Source organism: Rhagoletis pomonella, unplaced genomic scaffold, assembly GCF_013731165.1.
Source record: "Rhagoletis pomonella isolate Grant_MI unplaced genomic scaffold, Rhpom_1.0 Rhpom_scaffold_00001, whole genome shotgun sequence".
NCBI classification, from domain to species: domain Eukaryota; kingdom Metazoa; phylum Arthropoda; class Insecta; order Diptera; family Tephritidae; genus Rhagoletis; species Rhagoletis pomonella.
In genome coordinates this window covers 22956371-22963620 of record NW_023458555.1, presented here as the reverse complement: position 1 = coordinate 22963620, position 7250 = coordinate 22956371, and positions in this window count along the sequence as shown.

Genomic DNA, 7250 nt, shown 5'->3' with positions numbered 1-7250 from the left:
TCGCTTTGCAATCTATACTCATTGCGATAGCAAGCAAAATCCATAAAAGACTTGTGTCACACTCAATTCCACTCGAATCGATGTGAAGCGTGCAAGTTGAGGAGGACGACGCAGTACTTAACGTAGCACACAACTCAATACAATGTTCGATTGGAGTGCCTGTTAAACACAAAATAAAAATGGGTGGGTGTGTGGGCGTAACTACAGTGGTGTAAGTGCATTTAGGGTAAGCATTTAAAAATTAAACGTACTTACATATGTATGTAGATGTGTACGTATATGCAGTTGTCTTCACAGACAGCTTATGGTAGAAAATCGTATTCCCATAAAGCAAGTAAGTGAAGCAAATATCTATGCATGTAGTATATATTAAATTTTTCTATTCTGTTACAGGTATGATGATGTATAAATCACTATATAATCGTTTCAAATAATGTCTGTCATCCATTGCATTCTGTATATAATCTATCGAAGAGTTAGAAGCTATCTTTTAAACAAAATTATATTAATTTTCAGTTACCGAAGATTCTAAGTGGGCATGGAGAATGCAGCGGTTTTCAAGTCCTGGTTTTACTGGGTCACTTTGCGGGAAGGAACGTACCGACCTGTGTTAGGTTTAGGGGTTTTAGTCTCTTAAAAGTAAATTAATTTTTCTTAAAAGGAAAGCACGACCGCTGTGGCTGAGAGGTTGGAGGTGCGTTAAACCATTCCATAGGACCTGGGTTCCTCGAGAGGGCCTACATCGCCTTGTAAACGGAGCTCCAATGGAAGTTTGCGCTTAAAACCGAATCTTGTGGTGTGGATGTACACCGCTATTATAAGGCCAATCCTTACCAATGTACGTCGCACAGTGGTACAGCCCCATACATTTGTTGGAACAATTAAGAAGGAGTCGGCGTAGGACCTTAATTTTCCGTATGAACCAGTTATGAACCCAGATTAAGAAAAAAACGAAAATTTGGCGCCATCGATATATTTTAAAGCATATCTCTCACACAAACCTAACCTCAAAAACGCTTTGAAATGGACATAAAAAAAAAACCTTGAAAAATGTTAAACATAAATTAGGCAAATTTCGTAGGACTATTTTTTTAAAACCTAAGAAAGTATGTTGTCAAGGAAATAACACTTCGCTCTGTCCATGTAATATCTGAGCGGTAAACACTAGTTTTTGAAATATAACTATTTTTAATATGGTAATTATTTTTATAAGTTTCGGTCCGAATTTTCCTATGAATATTTTAAGTAAAAAAGGCTAGAAAAAGTCACGGATTCAGACCGAAAATTCTGAGGCTATGGCTTAAAATCAAATACTAAATCTAGCCTCACATCAACTCAATTCAAGAGCAATAAGTTTTGATTCCCTCTTTTGTGGTTTAAAAAAAGAAGTAGCGATCTTCAACTAAATTCATCGTTACTATAACAAAGTTTTTCACCTCAATATTTACCTTACGCTTCCATGCAACTCAAAATATTACTCCTCACAAAAGAAGGTTTTGTCTCTAGTTTTCGTCACTCAGCAGCTTTAAGCGTTGATAAACTCATTAAAGCAGCAGGGAGCGTTCTTTGAGCACTCAATTTTATTTACGTTCTAAATTTGGCGTCTCGCTAGCTTAGTTGTTTCTCATAGATTTTTCTGAATTAAAAGTTTGTCGTTAAAGGTTTTGCAGTTTTGTTGGTTCAAATTTTGTGTTTTAAAAATGTTAGCGATTCATATTTTTCGCATCACTTTCAAACTTGGAGCGATAAAAATAAAAGTGGTGCCAGAAACACGAATAAACCCGCTTGCGCTCTGAGTTTTTGGAGTGCTCTTAAAAAGTATAAATATATAGGGTTGGAATCCAGCCGCGACACAAATTTCCATCGTTAGATTCAATTTTCAGATTTTTTTTGGCGAGTTTTGGGAATATGTGGCATCTGAGGGTCCAACGAAATCGGTAAAATTTTGAATGTGGTTTACGGGGGAAAAAAGTTTGGGAACTTCTGATCTAAAACAGAGTCGGTCAAACTACATACATATCAACATATCAAAATATTGCGAAGTATGTGTTGCAGCCTTGGGTTTGGATCACCCTATGGTCGAGTTTGTTCATCGCCTCTTAGGCAGTAGAGCTATTTACTCCGAGATAGGGGAGGTATCTATAACAAGATATGCAAGCCGCGGTGATCTCTCTCTCTCTGTACTGCAGATGAACTAACAAGCGAAGGAACCTTGTTGTCTGCAATCAGTACAGCCCGTAATTCGGGCACTTCGCTATCTTCTTGCAAGCTCTGGCTGGAAAATAACTTTGTCGGACGGGCTGATATAAGATGGTCTGCGTAGCCTTCTTACAGGATAGCAAGACATATCTGGCCTAAGCTGGACAAACGTAGATCTCGTCCTCTCCTCCACTTGGAGCGCCACACTGCTGCGGCATGTTATTTTATTTCTCACTGGGCAATGCCTGATGGAGGAGGAAATCGAAACCGTAGAGCACTACTTATGCCACTGTCCTGCTCTGGCTCGTCGTTACTCGTTTGTCCATTATTCTTTTGAATGTCTGGCAGAACTGGACTCAGCCAGTGTTTATGACTTTGTGCGCTTCATCAGAGTTACGAAGTGGTTCCATTTCTAGGGTATGGAGTCTCTAATACGGCATCACCACGGGCCTATGGTGGCCTAAGTGTGCCCTTTTCTGAAGGATAAGGGCTGCCGGGATAACATAACCTAACCTACATATGTGCTGCAGTGCATTTTTGCAACACGAAGTAGCTTAGAGCATTCGTGTGGCAGCCACGTTGGCAGTGAGTGGTAACCTATGTATTTACGCGTGGGTAAAAAAGCCAAAATTTGCCAACACTGGTCTATAAACAAAAAAAAAATGTTTTTTTTTATCCCACAGTGCGACCACATTTGATTGATTGGAATTTATGCTGACAAGGCACGACAAGGCTTCGAGACTTTACCTATACCACTTACATACATATGCAAAGAGTATACAAACAACAAAGTACGAAACAAAACATAATTCATATTACAGACATGGCAAGACAGCAAAAAAAAAATAAATCAAATACACAACAGTAAGAACTACCGTATATATGTACTTAGCTGAAACAATTACAAATACAATGCCAAAAACCCGACTAGGATGTCAACAAAAGGCTATCTAAGCAAGAAGCAGAGTTGGAGTTGACGCAAAAGCTGAAGTTGAAAGCTCTGTGGCACTAGCAGGATGACTGCAGGATATCTGTATCTGTGTGAGGGTGTGTGAGTCTGTGTGACTCTGTGGAGGTGCGTTCGCGCTGTTTCAGCTGTCTGAGTCTGAGTGTATTTGCGCTAAAGCTTAAGTAAACTGCAAACTGCGTAAAAATATATGAAAGGAGGTATGGCGATACGTGGGCTTGAATGTTGCCAAAGTACATATATGGACATAAGTGTGTCACAGACGGCAAAGCAAGGATGACGCATAGTCCTACGAGTAGATACTACCAGCAAACACTAGTCTACTTGCTGGCTGAAGTTTTGCGCGCTGCTGGTATTTATTTATGTACAACAATCACAGATAGAGAGAGAGAGAGTTGTTGTAGTTAGTAGGGCTGTTGAATATTTGAAAGAACTGAGTACTCGTTGAGTTGTTATTATATTTTCATGAGGCTTTGTTTTGCGCGCACTGTGTGTGATACGTTTGATGAAAAGCGAAAAAAAAACAAAACTATGTACATATTTTTTTTGCACACTTTTGACTTTAGAATTTTTCAACGCATTTTTTGTGTGTGTGTTTCTGGTGGTTATTCGTTTGTTCACTCGCATGGTGGCATGAACTCTGCGCTAACATGTTGTTGCATACATTAATCGCAAACACAAAGATGATATTTGTTTTCAAGATAAAGCCCGTGTAAGCTTAAGGAATTTGTAATTTTTGTGATATTATGCAAAGTAAGCGAAAATGAAAATAACAATAAGCACTCAGGGCGAAGATATTCAAATGTCGATAATGCGAAGTCGCATGCAACTAAGTACAAAGCAAGTGAAATTCTTTTCTTTTTTTTATCTACCTCATGCGCGGCAAGCAGGTCCTTCAAATAAAGGCAAGCAAGCATGTACTTCAGTATCTACATATCTTTGTTTTTTATAGCGCTGCTAAAGGTACGTGAAGAGACAATAAGATTCGATAACAGCGCTGTAAAAATGAGTACAAACACTTATGGTTCAAAAGTGGCGAAGAAAGGAAGCAAATACTTGAAAGAAACAATTTTGAGGTGGAGGAAAATGAAATGAGTCTGCATTTTACAGCTTTTGGCATAAAATTGCACTCACAACTTCTAATTTTAATTTTTTTTCTTTGTGTGTGCGTGCCGCGAATGCGTACACAAGTAGATACTTGGTGTGGGTGTAAACTTTATTAAGGGCTTATCGAAGTTATATGTCCTTTTCAATTATCTTTGGTTATATTCACATTTGCATTTCATGCGACTTCTAAGTTCATTTCCGCGCTCGATTTTCACTTTCATATTTCAATTTTAGCGTACGCGGCTTTTGCATAATTTTGTATTAGGACACGTACCTGTTGTTATTGTAGAGACTTTACCATGTTACAACACCATTGAAGAAGCTATTAATTTTAAAGCTTTTGTATTAAGTAAATGCGCAAAAAAGTTTAATATGTATGTCCTGGAACTGGTTAACAGCAAACATACCTGCAATGAGAGAGATTGAAAGTTTCGTATTAATTGTGATTAATTTAATTATAATTATTATGTAAGTTGAATACTAGTTATACAGTAAAAATATTTCACATCACACCTATAGTATACGTTTTAAATTTCATAAAAATCGGATAAAACATATAGATTATCTAAATATCTCGACTCAAGTACCAACCAGCCAATATCCATGCCACGCCCAGTGTGGAAGAGTGGCTAAATGGTGACAAAAATATGTTAAACTTAATTAAAGGATATGGGATTTGTCGTGGTGCTGAATAACAATCTGAACTCAAAATGTTAATTTTTGAAGAGGGTTGCCATCTGTATAAGCTTTCAAAATTAATTAAATTAGAAGTAAAATTAAATATTAAATAGTAGTAGTGTCTAACCAGAGATGTTTAAGAAATCTTCATTTCGGAAACACTTTGGAGGTTGATGAACTATTTTAATACGAGACAAAAAAGTTTGGGAACCTCTGTATTTACCCGATGAAAAAGTTCTTAATTAAAAAAAAAAAACTTTACATACATTTACAGGCTAAGGTCTCTAATTTGACTAAGAAGTAGTCTCAAACTAAAATCTTCTTAAACCTCTTTCGTCTGACATTGTGATACACACGTATTTCCATAAACTGATGAACTAATTCGAATTTGGTTGTTCGAACAAATGGCAGCCCTCCTAAGTAAAGGTCAGGAATATATCCCTTTCAAACCCATTTCGGTTTACACCCATCTTTTAGTAATCCATCCAACTTACTGAATAATTTGAATGTAACTTTTTAAACACGTGGCAGCTCTCTTCAAACGTTCGAAATATTCAAACTAAAGATTTCTTAACATTATCTTATATTTCATATACTTGTTGATATAGTCATTTGAGTTAGACCTTTCAAACAGGTGGCAGCCCTCTTCAAAAGAATTTAATCATTGTTAGCTCTCCTTCGCCAGACACTGCGAACTTTAATTAATTTGCAAACATGTGGCAACTCCACCTGATACCCATACTTTAGTAATTTATTTAACTTATAAAATAGTTTGAACTTTTTGAACAGGTGGTAACCCTCTTCGAACAACTCAAAAATATTCTTAGCGTCCAAACTAAAGATTTCTTAACACTCCTTCGTTTGACATCCATATTTTGATATTTTGTATAACTCTTATGTATATGTAAACTAGATTCAACATGTCAAGCAGGTGGCAATCCTCTTCAAAATATTTTCAAACTACTGCTTCCTTAAACATACATATTTCTCTTACCTAATATGATTTTTCAAACAGATGGCAACCCTCCTACAGTTCAGCTAAGAAACCAAGCGTTTCAAAACCATTTCGACTAATACCCAGATTGTAATGATTTATTTATCTTTTTAATTAATTTGAATATGATTTTTTAAAAGGTGGCAACTCTTTTTAAAATAAGTAAAACCTTATTGCGATTTACAGTCTAAGGCTTTTAGTTTGACGCCTCATTGTGGAAAATCGAATGAACGGTACGGATTTGATGGCATTGAGTATTAAATAATTTGAATTTAATTTTTCAACAGGTGGCATCTCTTTCCGGATAACTAAAACCAGTTCGCACAACTTACGACCAAGCGCTTTAATTTGGCATCTCATTTTTGAAAATCTGGCGAACGGTACAGATCCTTTATCCTGGACAAAAAAATCCCTTCGCGTATTATATGTATATATAGATTTTTAGATGGGTGTCAAACAAGAGGGTTTAGATAACTTCATTCGTAAAATGCTTTTAAAGAGGATCGCCACCTGTTTATGAATTCAAAATTAAATTAAATGGCAAGTTAAAATAAAATGAGACACTTGAATATGGCTGTCAAACAAGAGAAGTTTAGAGAAGCTTTATTTCGCACTTATTTTAAAAACGGTTTGATTTTTTCATGGTAAGTAGACCGATTGTAAAAAATGTGATTCAAGTTGAACATTTGAAAACAAACTTGCATGTCTGGCCGTAGCAAAAGGTGCAGACAATTTATTCAAGTTCAACATTTGAGGGCAAATTTATAGAATGGCTGTAGCTGAGTGCGCAGAGATGCTTTCAGATTCAGATGATGTGGGTTCAAATCCCGTCATAGGCGACGTGTTAAAATGATAATAAAAAATTTTGTTATCTATCTCCGAACTATGAAGAAATAAACACTTAGGTATTATTATTGCAAACATTTCTGCGGAAAATTGTTTTTTTTTTTACCCATGATAATGTAAACCAGACTTTTTCGGGTTAACGAATTGTTCGAGTATTCGATGGCATGCATTTTTATACCCGAGCGCACTTCTACACGAAGGTACCTTCTTCAAATAACGGTTGTTTGTAGCAGCCTAAAGGAACTGTGATATATATAGACAAATGTGTACAAAAATTTTCAGCATGAAAATAGAAATCGATTAAGCCGTGACTGTCTGTCCGTCCTTCCGTTCGTAGAAAGGCACCCTTTAATAAAGATATTTTTTCTATATTCAAGTTTATTAAAATTTGTACTTTACCTTCTTCGTATGCATTTTTGGACCACCCTAATTTACACACATATATATTTTAGATCGAAT